Source organism: Etheostoma spectabile, chromosome 7 (assembly GCF_008692095.1).
Source record: "Etheostoma spectabile isolate EspeVRDwgs_2016 chromosome 7, UIUC_Espe_1.0, whole genome shotgun sequence".
Classification (NCBI taxonomy): Eukaryota; Metazoa; Chordata; class Actinopteri; order Perciformes; family Percidae; genus Etheostoma; species Etheostoma spectabile.
Window position 1 is genome coordinate 29,425,499 of NC_045739.1, and position 14,866 is coordinate 29,440,364.

A 14,866-nucleotide genomic window follows, 5' to 3' on the forward strand; every position below is an offset into this window, starting at 1 on the left:
TGTCCACTCCCTGACAGAAACACCTTGCTAGGCTAACTTCCCTATGCTACCTCCCTCACGTCTCCCCTGTTTAAACTAAAGATAGCTTTCATCCTGCACTCTCTGTCTCCGACACAGAGAGACTGCTGGGCCTAATGAGTAAATCTTGCTAAACATACGTTCCTTGGAATAAAGTAAATATACCGTATGTGTTGTTTTGTGCCCTATAAAATATTGGATATTCACATTTGTCTGATTTCTTAGTTATAATTGATTGCATGACAGACATAAGACAAAACAATATCTAATAAAATATTTAAAATAAGACTGTATTTTTTCCTACCCCACAATATATGTTCTATCTGGATGTTGATACATATACAGTAGATTATTGTTTGATACTTAAGAAGTATTGCTTGGACTTCAAAGGCACTTAAAACATTAATCCATGTCGTCAGTCTCAGGATCAGAAGAGTCTCCAGTCGGGTCTTCAGCCTCTGGTTGTAAACGTGGATGTGAGTTCCTGGCTGGTTCTGGTCCTCCACAGTCCTCTCCATCAGCTTCTGTTTCCATCGGACCGACACATTTATGTGTTTTGACATACGAGCGCCAGGCAAATCTTTTGTTACAAACACTGCAGCTGAATCTTTTCTCTCCTGTGTGGACCGCCATGTGTGACCATAAACCTTCTCTCTGTGTAAAAGATTTCTTACAGACTGAGCAGCTGAAAGGTTTTTCTCCAGAATGAGTCATCATGTGTTTCTTCAAGTGTCCACGTTCAGTGAAAGCTCTACCACAGTCAGAGCAGTTAAAAAGTTTCTCTCCGGTGTGGATTCTCATGTGTTTCTGTAAACTTCCTGTCTGTGTAAAAGATTTCATACAAACTGAGCAGCTAAAAGGCTTCTCTCCTGTGTGAGTTATCATGTGTCTCTTTAGGTGTTGACTTTCAGTGAAAGCTTTACCACACTCAGAGCAGCTAAAAGGTTTTTCTCCTGTGTGGATTCTCATGTGTGCTTGTAAATGTCCACCTTGTGTAAAAGATTTCTCACAGACTGAGCAGCTAAAACGTTTTCTCTTCTCTCCTGTGTGAGTTCTCATGTGTTTCTTCAGGGTCCCACTATAAGTGAAAGCTTTACCGCACTCAGAGCAGCTAAAAGGTTTTTCTCCTGTGTGAGTCATTATGTGTCTCTTCAGATGTGACTTGAAGCCAAATCTTTTCCCACACTCAGAACAGCTGAATGTTTTCTCACGTCTTGAATCATGTTTCAGAGAGTTTAAAGCTGACTGGGGTTCTCTGGTCTCCTTCCAATCAGCACTGTCATCAGTCTCAGGATCAGATGAGTCTCCAGTCTGGTCTTCGGTTTCTGGTTGTAAAAGTGTATGTAAGTTCCTGGCTGGTTCTGGTTCTCCATAGTCCTCTCCATCAGCTTCTGTTTTCATGTGCTGAGATTGTCTTTGATAAAGCTGTGAGGTCGGACCTTCCTCTTCCTCATCTTCAATCTTCACAGGGACAGGAGTCAATGGGAACTTGGTGATATCAGCCTCCTCCAGCCTTTGAAGCTGCTCTCCTTCCTGACTCTTCTCACAGTGCCTCCTGTTCCTTTTCAATGTGTGTGGGGGGCTCTTGCTCCTCCTGCTTGACACTAGGGCTACACTCCTGCTGCTCCTCTTCACCAATGATCACTTCCAGAACATCTGGAGGTAAATCTGAAACACAGACAGACATTTATTAATATGCATCTAAATGATAACCTTAAAAAAACCATGGCTCCACTCTGCTGAGAAAATCTCCAAGCTGGAAGGTGAGATAACTTGCTGCACCATTTAGAAGGTATGAGGCCTTGCTCAGTTTCATGCTAGGCTTGGGCTGGTATAAACTTGTTCTAACCAATTTGATATCAAGCCAAACACCGGACCACTTGGTGTTGCACTTGTCTCAGTTTCTCCCGAGTGAGACTGATGAGAGAGTTCATAATGAAGTGTAGCATCTCCAGACCACATGGTGGCAGCAATGCGCCTCTGAGCCAAGACTTTTACTGGCAGTGAGCTTTAATCACCACTATATCTGTGTATCAACAATCCCACAGTCTTTTAGCGGTTTGTCTCAAGTGTGAAAATAAGGGATATACAGTCCTGTTTTAGCTTGTCTGCATTGGCTTCCTGTAAAATCCAGAATATAATTTAAAATCCTTCTTCTCACCTACAAAGCTCTTCATGGTCAGGCACCATCTTATCTTAAAGAGCTCATACTACCCCACCAGAGCACTGCGCTCCCAGAATGTAGGGTTACTTGTGGTTCCTAGAGTCTCCAAAAGTAGAATAAAAAAAGGCTCCTCTCTTGTGGAACCAGGTTCCAGTTTGGGTTCAGGAAGCAGACACCGTCTCCACATTTAAGAGTAGGCTTAAGACTTTCCTCTTTGATAAAGCTTATAGTTAAGGCTGGCTCAGGCTCAGAGTCCTGAACCATCCTTTAGTTATGCTGCTATAAGCCTAGACTACTGGGGGACTTCCCATGATGCACTGAGCACCTCTCTTCTCCTCCTTCTCCCCATCTGGATGCAACCTCATCCCATTAATGCATGTTACTAACTCGACTTCTTCCCTTTCCCGTAGTCTTGTGCTCTCTCGCCCCCGTAGTTGCCCCTCTCCTCTCATCACTTCCTGCAGGTGTTTCTGGCTCTGGATCTGTGGTTGGAGTCACCTGCTGCCTCCATGTTCCTGTACAACACCCTCTGCTACAATTCTCCATGTCTCTCTGTCTGTCTCTTCTCTGTCTGGCTGTCTCTCTCTCTCTCTCTCTCTGTCTGTCTCTTTCTCTCACCCCCAACCGGTCGAGGTAGATGACCCCCCCACCCTGAGCCATGGTTCTGCTCGAGGTTTCTGCCTCTTAAAGGAAGTTTTTCCTTGCCTCTGTCGCCTAGTGCTTGCTCTCGATGGGAATTGTTGGGTTTCTGTAAATAACATCACAGAGTACGGTCTACACCTGCTCTTTTATGAAAAGCGCTGAGATAACTGTTGTTGTGATTTGGCGTTATATAAATAAAATTTAATTGAATGTAGATACAGTCCTACAAAACCGATATGACTATCTAGTGATATTGTAAGTGCTGTGAAAGTGCAGCTGGCTTCTAGGGACAGCATTGATTCAGCAAGAGTGGGGGGCGGGAGATGGCTTCTCAGTAGACAACTCGTTATCGACATGGGAACGTATGATGACCAGAATACCTGAGACTGCAGCAGCTGCAGCAAGGCACAAGCTGCATATGTGGCTGGGAAAAGGTTACCTCCCCCACTGGTTTAAAGATACATCAGGGCAGGAAAGGGTATCTAAAAAAAGGGTAACAGGGTATTCTCATGAACCACTACTTTCTGAGAAGCAGCTCGAGTCAGTCAACTAAAGTTCAGCAGCTTTGGCTCAGTCCCCCACTGCAAATGGTAAAACCGGTATTGGGGGAGAGTAGTTAGGAGAAATGTTTAGAAGTGGACTATTCCTATAACTACGTTCCTGTAACTACATGGTCGGAAAGCGGCCATTGAACAGTCGATAAGTTCAGGAATGAGATAGTCACCGGCCTGGAGAACATGAAGCAAAAAGCGACAGAAAAAGCGGTTGAAAAATGGGTTGATTTCCAGGATTTTTATCCAGGAGGAAAACACAAGGAATAACAATGATTTCAATATTGACCCAAATAACTGAAAATGTAAATGGACTCACTCACACACATTTCCTCTCCGATAACGCAGCAACTCGTATATATAAACACAAACATAGCTTCTATATACAGTACATGTACACAAATATAGCTTCCATGTACATGTACACACATAGCATCTATATACATGTACACACACATAGCTTCCATGTACATGTACACACATAGCTTCTATATACATGTACACACACATAGCTTATGTACATGTACACACATAGCTTCTATGTACATGTACACACACATAGCTTCTATGTACATGTACACACATAGCTTCTATGTACATGTACACACATAGCTTCTATGTACATGTACACACATAGTCTATACTAATAGCCAGTACATGTACACACATAGCTTCCATTACATGTACACACATAGCTCTATATACATACATGTACACACACATAGCTTCCATGTACATGTACACACATAGCATCTATATACATGTACACACACATAGCTATATGTACATGTACACACATAGCTTCTATGTACATGTACACACACATAGCTTCTATGTACATGTACGCACACATAGCTTCTATGTACATGTACCCAGCAGCCACATAGCTTCTATATACATGTACACACACATAGCTTCCATGTACATGTACACACATAGCTTCTATATACATGTACACACACATAGCTTCTATGTACATGTACACACATAGCTTCTATGTACATGTACACACACGAAGCTTCTATGTACATGTACACACATAGCTTCTATGTACATGTACACACACATAGCTTCTATATACATGTACACATAGCTTCTATATACATGTACACACACATAGCTTCTATACATGTATACACATAGCTTCTATATACATGTACACACACATAGCTTCTATACATGTATACACATAGCTTCTATGTACATGTACACACATAGCTTCTATATACATGTACACACACATAGCTTCTATACATGTATACACATAGCTTCTATATACATGTACACACATATCTTCTATATACATGTACACACACATAGCTTCTATACATGTATACACATAGCTTCTATATACATGTACACACACATAGCTTCTATACATGTACCACACATAGCTTCTATGTACATGTACACACACATAGCTTATATACATGTACACACACACATAGCGTCTATAGGCATGTACACACACATATCTTCTATACATGTACACATACATAGCTTCTATATGCATGTACACACAGCTTCTATATGCATGTACACACACACATAGCTCATACATGTACACACACACATACTTTATATATAGATGTACACACACAGCTTCTATATATGTACACACACAGCTTCTATATCCATGTATACACAGATATCTTCTATATATTTCTATATATATTTCAGATGTAAAGATGTCCCACCTGTCCCCTGGTCCGCTGCCAGCTTCCTCTCTGACTTCATGTTAAAGTTCCTCTTCTCCCCGACCTGTTTTAGAAAATACAACACGTTAGCAGGAGCTAGCTGCGGCTAACCTTAGCTTTAGCACCGACTCCCTGCGACATTAAAAAAGAAACCTAACCTGCTCTGTGTATCTTTGTTTCAGCTTTTAAAACCACATCCAGCAGTTTGGGACGTTTATATCTTTTAAGAAACTAAACACTGGCGCGTTTTACTCCGCCGTCCTCATCACGAAGTGACACACAAACAGTTAACGTTAGTTCCGGAGACGGACGCTATTACGGGTCGTACCAACAACTTGCTAGCAACTGTGTCACACTCTAAGCCTTTGTCCAAAGTCCCATTCTAACATGTTTTGATTAAGTAGTAATTTATTTAGTAGTAGTCCCACACTAACATGTTATTAAGTAGTATTTTTAGTAGTAGCCTCACACTGACATGTTATTGATTAAGTAGTAGTGAAAGAGACAGAAGATGCTGCTGAAGAGAGAGAGAAAGAGATGGAAGATAAATGAAGATAAATATGGTGCAAAAAGGTGACAGGTTTTTATCTTTGTGTGACTTCAAATTCAGATCATATGTATGAATATTTTTTGCAAGTGCAAATTTTTATGTCTACAAGTGCACATTTTAACATGCAAGTTCAGATTTTTTGTTCTGCCAATTTTCATATCATATTCTACAAGCTTTCACCTTTTGCACCATATTTACCTTCATACTAACTTCAGCCTGTCAATACCAGAGAAGCTACTGCATACTACTGTAGTAAACCGGCAAAACGTCCCTGAAAGAAATGCTCCCGTGTTGTTAATTGAGTTATTTTCTTTGCATGACCAACATGTACCTCCAGAGAAAACCCTATATTAGGATATTATATTTAAAATAATTTGAGCCGATTTATATTTTGGCGGTTTAGGATGCAAATGAGCGTTTGTCCCCTGATTTATGCATCAAACTATATTACACGTGACTGTAGTGCAACTTAGCATTTAAACAACAATAGATTAGCTCAACTAAACTAAACTAGGATTAATTAAAGAAAACCACAAACAAGGTCCTGGTTTTATACTCACGGCAAACAAGCCACCAACCTGCTAAAACCGGCTCACAGGCCACAACAAAAGATGGAGATGCACAGCAACGTGACAATAATAAAGTGACATTTATTAAATAATGATGCAAACGAGAGAACAATGAGCATCAGTGATGAATGAAGGTGGATGGATGTAATGGAGAATGTGAGGTGCATGTTGTCAGTAGTTAACAAAGGGAAAACTCAGAGAGAAAAGATGTTGGTGCGCCGTCGGGAGGATGCAGCCGCCTGGTCCCGGGGCAGGCGGGATTAAATAGTCTGGAAGGACCGGCCAGGTGATCACAGTCATCTCATTATCGCCTCCGCTACAACTGCAAGTTAACAAGACAAGCGACAGTACACATGTAGGACAGGCCCAAGGCCATCACACCAACAAACATGACATCATTTTTAGAGCTAGTGTTTGCGTGTATGCAGTAGTTATTATATAGTTGTGAGGAATAGTTTGTTTTCTTACATCACCACAGGTTTGTTCCCCCTAGTTATAGTACCCCCCACGTGGCTGTGGGGTTGCCTTCTTTCTCCTTCCCAAACGTCTTCTGCCTACGCCGCTGTTGGGGTCTTCACTATTTACCCACAGCTGGGGCTATTTACCCATAACTGGGACAGTGGTTGACGGTGCATGCCACGTCTCTGGGGCCCACTGCTGCTCCGAGATCCTGTACAACTTAGCCTGGAACCACAAGGGACCAGTTACCATGTGTGCCACAAGGAGGCGTGTACGAGGTCTTGGCAGTGGAGAGGCTATGTACCGGCGGAGGAGGCTTACACACTCGGCTCCTCTTTCCTCTGTCCCGTGGCAGTAGCTGGAAGCAGAGAGTGGCGAGCAGAAGCAGCAAGCAGCATGTAGCATGTAGCACTCACTGACTACACGCACTATTCCAACACTACTGCACTGACGCATCACACGCCCTGTTAGCAAACGCGCACGCACACACCCACACAGACAGACAGACAGGCAGGCAAACACACACACACAAATAGACAGACAGACAGACACACACACGAGATAGACAGACCAACACACACAGACAGACAGACCCCCCCCCCCCCCCCAAAAACACACACACAACACACACTAAAGGCCAACAGTACCCAACCCTACAGACAACACAGTCCGATTGAATCATTAAGATAAGCTAACTGTTCATGTTAGCCTATCTTACCTGGAGACTCAATCAGGTAGCTAAACAAAAAAGTCGGGAAACGACACCTCTGGTTGTTTTGTTGAATTGTTTGTCTCGTCACTTATAACGTACGGACAATCCAACCCAATACCGCTCACTTTGTTTCACGTATCTTACTCTGTCAAGCTATAAAAGTGATTTAGAGTAGCCATACTAGGTTAACGTCATGTTATCCAGTCTGGGGTAAAGGACTGTTTCCCCCCACGGAGATTACGCCACAAACCCCGCCCCCAGCGATGACAAGTCACCGACCAATTTCAAACCTTTGGTCACAAACACTGCAGCTCAATCTTTTGTCTTCCGTGTGCATTGCCATGTGTTAGGTCATATATACATACATACATACATACATACATAATGTATATTATTCACTTTATTTGATCAGTACATCACATTGAGATCAAGATCTTATTTACAAGAGAGACCTGAGTACAGAGTGAAATATCAAACACGAATCAATCAAATGAAAATACGAGACAACAGTATGCACGTGTAACTGGAAAAAATGTATAAACCTATTCACACAAATAAGTTAAGAAAGTGACACCCCATTTATAAAAAGAATTGTGTAAAATGATGTATGACTATACTATGTCAAACAGTCAATTAAAATGAACGAGGTCCCTCATCAGAATGTTGAGTCGACCCATCAGTATCAGTGCATCCAACTTTAGATTATTTTTAAATTATTCCAGAGGAACGGGGCAAAATATCTAAAGTCTGTCTTGTCCAAGACTACTTTTAATTGCATGGACTGGAAGCAGCAGCAAGGAATAAATGGAATTTTGAATTGAACCTTGCCGTTTACCCGTTAACATTTCTGGTAAAGGTACTTGATTGTCACTTACACACACATGTAGCCAAATCCATTGTCTGAATAGACAAACAGGAGTTGAACCATCCCTTAGTTACGCTGCTCTATGCCTAGACTGCTGGGGGACTTCCCATGATGCACTGAGCACCTCTCTCTTCCTCCTCCTCTCCATCTGTATGCAACCTCATTCCATTAATGTATGTTACTAACTCAACTTCTTCCCTTTCCCGGAGTTTTGTGCTCTCTTACCCCACCTTCCTGCAGGTGTTTCTGGCTCTGGATCTGTGGTTGGAGTCACCTGCTTCCCCCAAGTTCCTGCTCAACACCCTCTGCTACAATTCTCCAAGTCTCTCTCTCTGTCTGTCCATGGTTCTGCTCGAGGTTTCTGCCTCTTAAAGGAAGTTTTTCCTTGACTCTGTCGCCTAGTGCTTGCTCTTGGTGGGAACTGTTGGGTTTCTGTAAATAACATCACAGAGTACGGTCTAGACCTGCTCTTTTATGAAAACGCAATGAGACAACTGTTGTGATTTAGCGCTATATAATTAAATTGAATTGAATTGAATTTCACCTATCCCTCAAGGGAGCAGTGGGCAGCCAATCACAGCACCTAGGGTCCAACTCCAGATCTGAGCCAGTGCCTTGATCAAGCTGACTGGAGAACCTAGTACAAGTTTTTTGATGGTGGGAGAAACCGAAGTACCCGGATGAAACCCTCACAAACATGGGAAGAACATACCAACTCCACACAGAAAGGCCCGGAACGACCTGGATTAGAACCCAGAACCTTCTAGGAAATTGGCCCACCATGTGCACTTTTGGATTTAGCTCCTTTTTGATAATCTTTTCATCGTCTATACCTCGATTGATTCGCACCCTTTCCTGCTTTGCATTTCAACTGCTATAAAGACACATGAAAGGAAGGCAGAACACCGGATAAGTGGGTAATTAGCACTGCATGATGGGAAATATTTAAGTATACGGGAGACTTGAAATTTCTCTTTGTAACTTTCAGTTTGTGTTGACTTTAGGTGCCAAAGCGTCTTACCACACCTGTTGTCGTAATGGTGTTTCTTTATTAGGCTTTTCCTAAATCTGTGACCAGTCAGAATAGACTTGGTCGGCATTACCGGGAACGCCGGCTTAAACCTACTTTCCATTAATGCCGTGGGGGAAAAAAACATTCTCAGTAAAAGGTGCTCTTTGCAATGTGGTGCGTTTAAAGGCTACAACATTTTTTTGCTACAGAGAGCAAATATCTCCACTCTCCACTAGCTGCTGTCCCCAGAACACTGTAAAACTGCGGTCTCTGTAGACAGCCCAGGCTCCACAAACAGCAACAAAAACAAACTGCGCCAACCTGCACCGCCAAACATAACGAATAGTTTTCCAGCCAATACCTGACCAGAAGGATTTGGGGGAGGGGGTTGGGGGGTTAGTGCACGGAAGGGAGGGGAAGTGGATGGGATGGGGCTTTAGTTCGGTTTAATCGAACTAAAGCGTTTGTTTGCCCCGCTGATGCAGTTTGTTTTGGCAGTTGGCAATCAAACTCTGGTGTGAACCAAAAGCGGTCCAAACAAGCGTACCGAGACCTGCTTGAAGAGGTGGTCTCGGTACGCTTTCAGCCCAACTCTGGAGCAGTTCAATTGTGGTGATCTGTACTCAAACCGCACCAACTATACAAACTCCTCTGATCATTTGTCTGATCATTTTTAATGAAATAAGCTGGTTTGACCACTAGACCACAACACAGGACCTTCTTTCTGTATTTACTTTCTTGTTTCTGCCCCCAGACATATCCAGCCAATAAGAGGGCTGGACGTTTTTTGCCTGATTTGTGATGACACAATTTGGTACGCATGGATTTTTCCAGGTGTGAAACTAAACCAAACCAAACCGACCGAAGGCAAATCGCTCCAAGTTTACTAACTCACCAACTGATTCGGACCAAGGCATAGAGATGTGAAAACGCCCTTAAAGCACCTTTAAAGAGCATGGACCTTGTTAGCTGTTAGTCTTTGTCATAGGATTATTCTTTTGTTTGGTACAATGCTGAAAAGTAGCTGTGTTGGCTGTGAAAAATCCTGATCTCAAGTTGTATATACTGCTGAATAGACAAACAGGAGTTAATGCCACTACTGTCTAATGGACACACTCTTATGGGAGGGGCTAGGTATTCTAGAGTTTACCTCCTATTACTGACAATACGTTTCATCCAGAAGTGGTCCATCTAAATGGTATCACACAGTGGGGGGGGGGGGGGGGGTTACTTAATCAGTTAGCTAAGGTTAACAAGTAATGTTGGGAAATGACACCTCACCAGTTGAATCTTTGGTCACAAACACTGCAGTATGAGTTCTCATGTGTGTCTTCAAATGTCCATTTTCAGTGAAAGCTTCACCACAGTCAGAACAGTGGAAAGGTTTGTCTCCTGTGTGGATTCTCATATGTTTCTTCAAAGCTGACTTGTAGCCAAATCGCTTATTACAAACTGAGCAGCTGAAAGGTTTTTCTCCTGTGTGAGTTATCATGTGTTTCTTCAGGGTTCCATTTTCAGTAAAAGCTCTACCACACTCAGAGCAGCTAAAAGGTTTCTCTCCTGTATGATTTCTCATGTGCGACCGTAAATTTTCACTCTGTGTAAAAGATTTATTACAAACCGAGCAGCTAAAAGGCTTCTCTCCTGTGTGAGTTCTCATGTGTTTTTGTAAATGTCCACTCTGTGTAAAATATTTCATACAAACTGAGCAGCTAAAAGGTTTTTTTCCTGTGTGACTTATCATGTGTGTCTTCAGATGTGACTTGAAGCCAAATCTTTTCCCACACTCAGAGCAGCTGAATGGTTTCTTACATCTTGAATCATGTTTCAGAGAGTTTAAAGCTGACTGGGTTCTCTGGTCTCCTTCCAATCAGCACTGTCATCAGTCTCAGGATCAGAAGAGTCTCCAGTCTGGTCTTCTGTCCCTGGTTGTAAAAGTGGATGCGAGTTCCTGGCTGGTTGTGGTCCTCCACAGTCCTCTCCATCAGCTTCTGTTTCCATGTGTTGAGCTTGTCTCTGATGAAGCTGTGAGGACCGACGATCAACACAATGATGAACTTTGAGGCTGGTGGACCAGGGAAATCTTTTCTCACAAACACCACAGCTGTATGGTTTCTCTCCTGAGTGGTGGGCCATGTGTATCTGTAAACGTAGTTTCTGCGTAAAAGCTTTACCACACTCAGAGCAGCTAAATGGTTTCTCTCCTGTGTGAACTCTCATGTGTTTCTGTAAACACCAACTCTGCGTAAAAGATTTCTTACAAACTGAGCAGCTGTAAGTTTTTTCTCCTGTGTGACATTTCATGTGTGTCTTCAGATCTGCCTTGCAGGCAAATGTTTTCCCACAGTTAGAGCAACTAAATGATCGCTGTCTTGTCTCCTTCCAAAAATCACTATCAACACTGTCATCAGTCTCTGGTTGTAAAAGTGGATGTGAGTTCCTGGCTGGTTCAGGTCCTCCACAGTCCTCTCCATCAGCTTCTGTTTCCATGTGTTGATTTTGTCTTTGATGAAGCTGTGAGAACTGAGCTTCCTCTTCATCATCTTCACTCTTCACAGGGACAGGAGTGAATGGGAACTTGGTGATTTCAGCCTCCTTCAGCCCTTGAATCTGCACTCCCTCCTTACTGCTCCACAGGTCCTCCGGTTCCTCTTTAATGTGTAGGGGGGGCTCTGGCTTCTGCTGGTCCACACTGGAACTATACTCCTGAGGCTCCTCTTTACCAACAATCACTTTTAGAACGTCTGGAGGTAAAGCTGAAAGAGAATGAATATTTGTACAAGTTAACATCTACAATTTCATTAAACATGGGATATGTTGGTTTTGTTTGTCTTCAGTGACCACAGACAGACAGATATATATGGGGTTTCAACAGTGTCAACAGTACTTTCCTAATTAGCTGATTTCACTGTGATAAGGATGCATCTTCATAACGAAATCATCGGATTTATCCCAGGTCCCCAAAGGTCATCATACAAGACTGTTCTGTTAGAATACTCCCCCTAAAATAAACTAATTCTTTCACTCTGCTCCGCCTGGTGCCTGAGCTGAAGAAAACATTTGAATGCTTAGAGCCAAACTCAAGGCATGTGGGCTAAATCTGGCCCCTCGAAAATTTTGATCCTAGCCAAATACAAAATTAGGTTCACATTTAATTTTGGCAAAACTAGTTGTGTGCCAAACCAAAAAGACAGGTTTTTTACACTGTAATTATGCGACACTTTGAGTGGATTTACGCAGATTTGCCGACTTTAAGACTGAAAAATCCGCAAGAAGCAGAAAGTTTCCTATTTAGGCTGTGAAACAGGCTGCTAAGAGTTAGCTCTGTTGTAGCTGCTTATCAAAAGAAATCTTTGCTTTGCTTGATTTACTGAATTCTACAATGGCTAAGAAACCTTTTTGCTAACTTTTTTAGGGCTTTAAGTAAACCAAACTGTAAGTGAGAAGACTATATGAGACATACGATAACATGTTAATAAGCTATACATATCTGGCCCTTGATGTGATTCTCGTTTCCTGTGAGACAACCCTGGCTTAGAGTATGTGTCAACTAGGGAAGTCACAAGAACCAACGCTACCGATACCTTCTGGTTCTAAAATTACAAAATACCAACGATGCCCTTGATTTTGAAGCACCGTAAGCACTGTTAGCGACAATGCTAGTGTTAGCAGCATCGGTGCTGCGCCTATTCCGGGATTGATACAGCAGTAGTAGTGTTCTAGTCCATACATTCAGAGGAAGGACTAATGAGAGTCAACTCTACTCCAGCTAAAAAACAGCATGTTCACTGCAAACTCACGGTCTTCAAATGTAGCTTGCACAGTGATAGCGTTAGAGAATGTAGCTGTAGTCTCGCGCTGAAGTCCCGTTGTAGCAGGAAAAGGGAAAGCGCTACTTTTTTTTAGGAGGGAACAAACTTTAAGACGTGACATGACCTGTCCTCTGGAAGACATGGCCACACCACCGCCATTCCGGGATTGTCGTCGGGATGATTATCCAAAAAGCCTGGCTGAACACACTCACCGGACGGCACTTAGCGTAGCTGCTAGCAGCTACAAGCTACCAGCTACCGGCAGGATGGAGAGACACCAGGGTAGGATAATATAAACAGTGTCTGACTTCAAAACGCATATTGTTGTCACGTTCATGTTGCACAGACATTTTAATTGCATTTTATGCCTGTTTTTCACGGTTATACCATGATACCTTTTACCATATAAGCTCTTTTCCGGTGATGGCTGAGCGTTACTGCTTAGCATCCAACTGAGCTTGAAGACGTAGATGTGACGTGAGCAACCTGTCTGAAAGTAGTAAATCTTCTAATAGCTGTGCCAAGAGAAATCTCAATCATTCCCAATCAGCAGAGACGGAGAGCGGAGGTATATGTAAGGAGAGAACATTGGCACAGGCTAATTACTGCTAACTAACATGCTAGTTAACATTAACATAGGCACAGACTAATTACTGCTAACTAGCAGGCTAGTTAACATTAACGTTAATTAAACCTAAACAGCTGATGGAAGTCCAAGCTGTCTGCGTGCTTCTCCTGACAATACGGTAATTTGTCGACTACGCAAAGGTAAGTCGAGTGGTTATGATGCAATCATTAGACTATTTTTACAAAAACATCTGCTACAGAGCCAAAGGGGGAGGTACAAGGTAATGGAGCCTTTTATACGTTGTTGTGTTTCCTTAAAAAATAAACAACGGACAAATAGAGTCTTTAAACGCTTCAGAAGTACAGTTATTTGCTGTCAAAGTGGCACCAAAATAAATGGGAGTCAATAGGATGCTTAATGCAGGTGATGGCTTCGTAACATTAAAATGGCGGCATGGGAGCTACACTAAGAGAGGAGAGGCTTGCCCCCTTGAGGCAGCCCGGTTGCTTTTCACATATTGCAAGACCCACAGAGACACAGAGCATGCTGGGAAACGTCGCCCTCTCATGGCCCACATGTTGTGTGGCATAGTGACGTTTAGAGACTAAATCTGATCATCCTAAGGATCCAGTGTTGCCAAGTCCGCTTATTATAAGCGACTTTGGGCTTGTTTTTTTGTAAAGTCGCTTACAAATATTGGTAGTCGCGGGTTGCGTTTTTTTTGGGCTTGTCACTAAAGTGTAGTTGCTTATTTGGGCTTGTTCCCACCTTGTTCTTGCTGGTTCGCTCGATCCCGCCCCTTTCCCCATAAACACTATTGACAGCAGCGTTATTTCCCACCCACTTCCTGCTTCTAATTGGCTCTGACCCAGATGGAAACGAGTACCAGCCAATCAGAGGCAGAGCAGGGCAGTCTGTTGTTTTCTGGTTAGGAAAATGCTCGAGTAGCGACCGATGGTGAGTGGACTGTAGGAGAGTTTTTGGAGGAATAAATGCCCGGGATAAAGTGGGTGAAATACGGGAAGAAGTATAACAAAGACTGGGAGAAAGAGAAAGGAGGAAAAGAATGGATCCAACCCGTCGTGGGGAACAAGAACAACTCAAAATCACTGTGAAAAAGTGTCTATATTTCAAATCCCATCAGTTTTCTAATGTTAAATAATGTTAAAAGGTGGTTTAACTCCCTCCTGTGGTCATTGTCCTGAAGCTCAGGGGGAGAAAATAAATAAACTCTAGCCTACCGTGTG

At 42.7% G+C, this 14,866-nt stretch overlaps 2 long non-coding RNA genes across 2 annotated transcripts; one reads left to right on the forward strand and one right to left on the reverse strand.

Moving 5' to 3' along the window:
• Positions 1-583: 583 nt before the first annotated feature.
• LOC116693120 (uncharacterized) lies at positions 584-11,088 on the forward strand. The gene is made up of 3 exons (XR_004332853.1): positions 584-710; positions 10,707-10,790; positions 10,959-11,088. It is a non-coding gene; the product is annotated as an uncharacterized LOC116693120 (long non-coding RNA).
• Positions 1,465-5,631, reverse strand: LOC116693118 (uncharacterized). Its single transcript, XR_004332851.1, has 3 exons — positions 5,231-5,631; positions 5,073-5,136; positions 1,465-1,686 (listed from the first exon to the last, which is right to left on the reverse strand). It is a non-coding gene; the product is annotated as an uncharacterized LOC116693118 (long non-coding RNA).
• Positions 11,089-14,866: the final 3,778 nt, after the last annotated feature.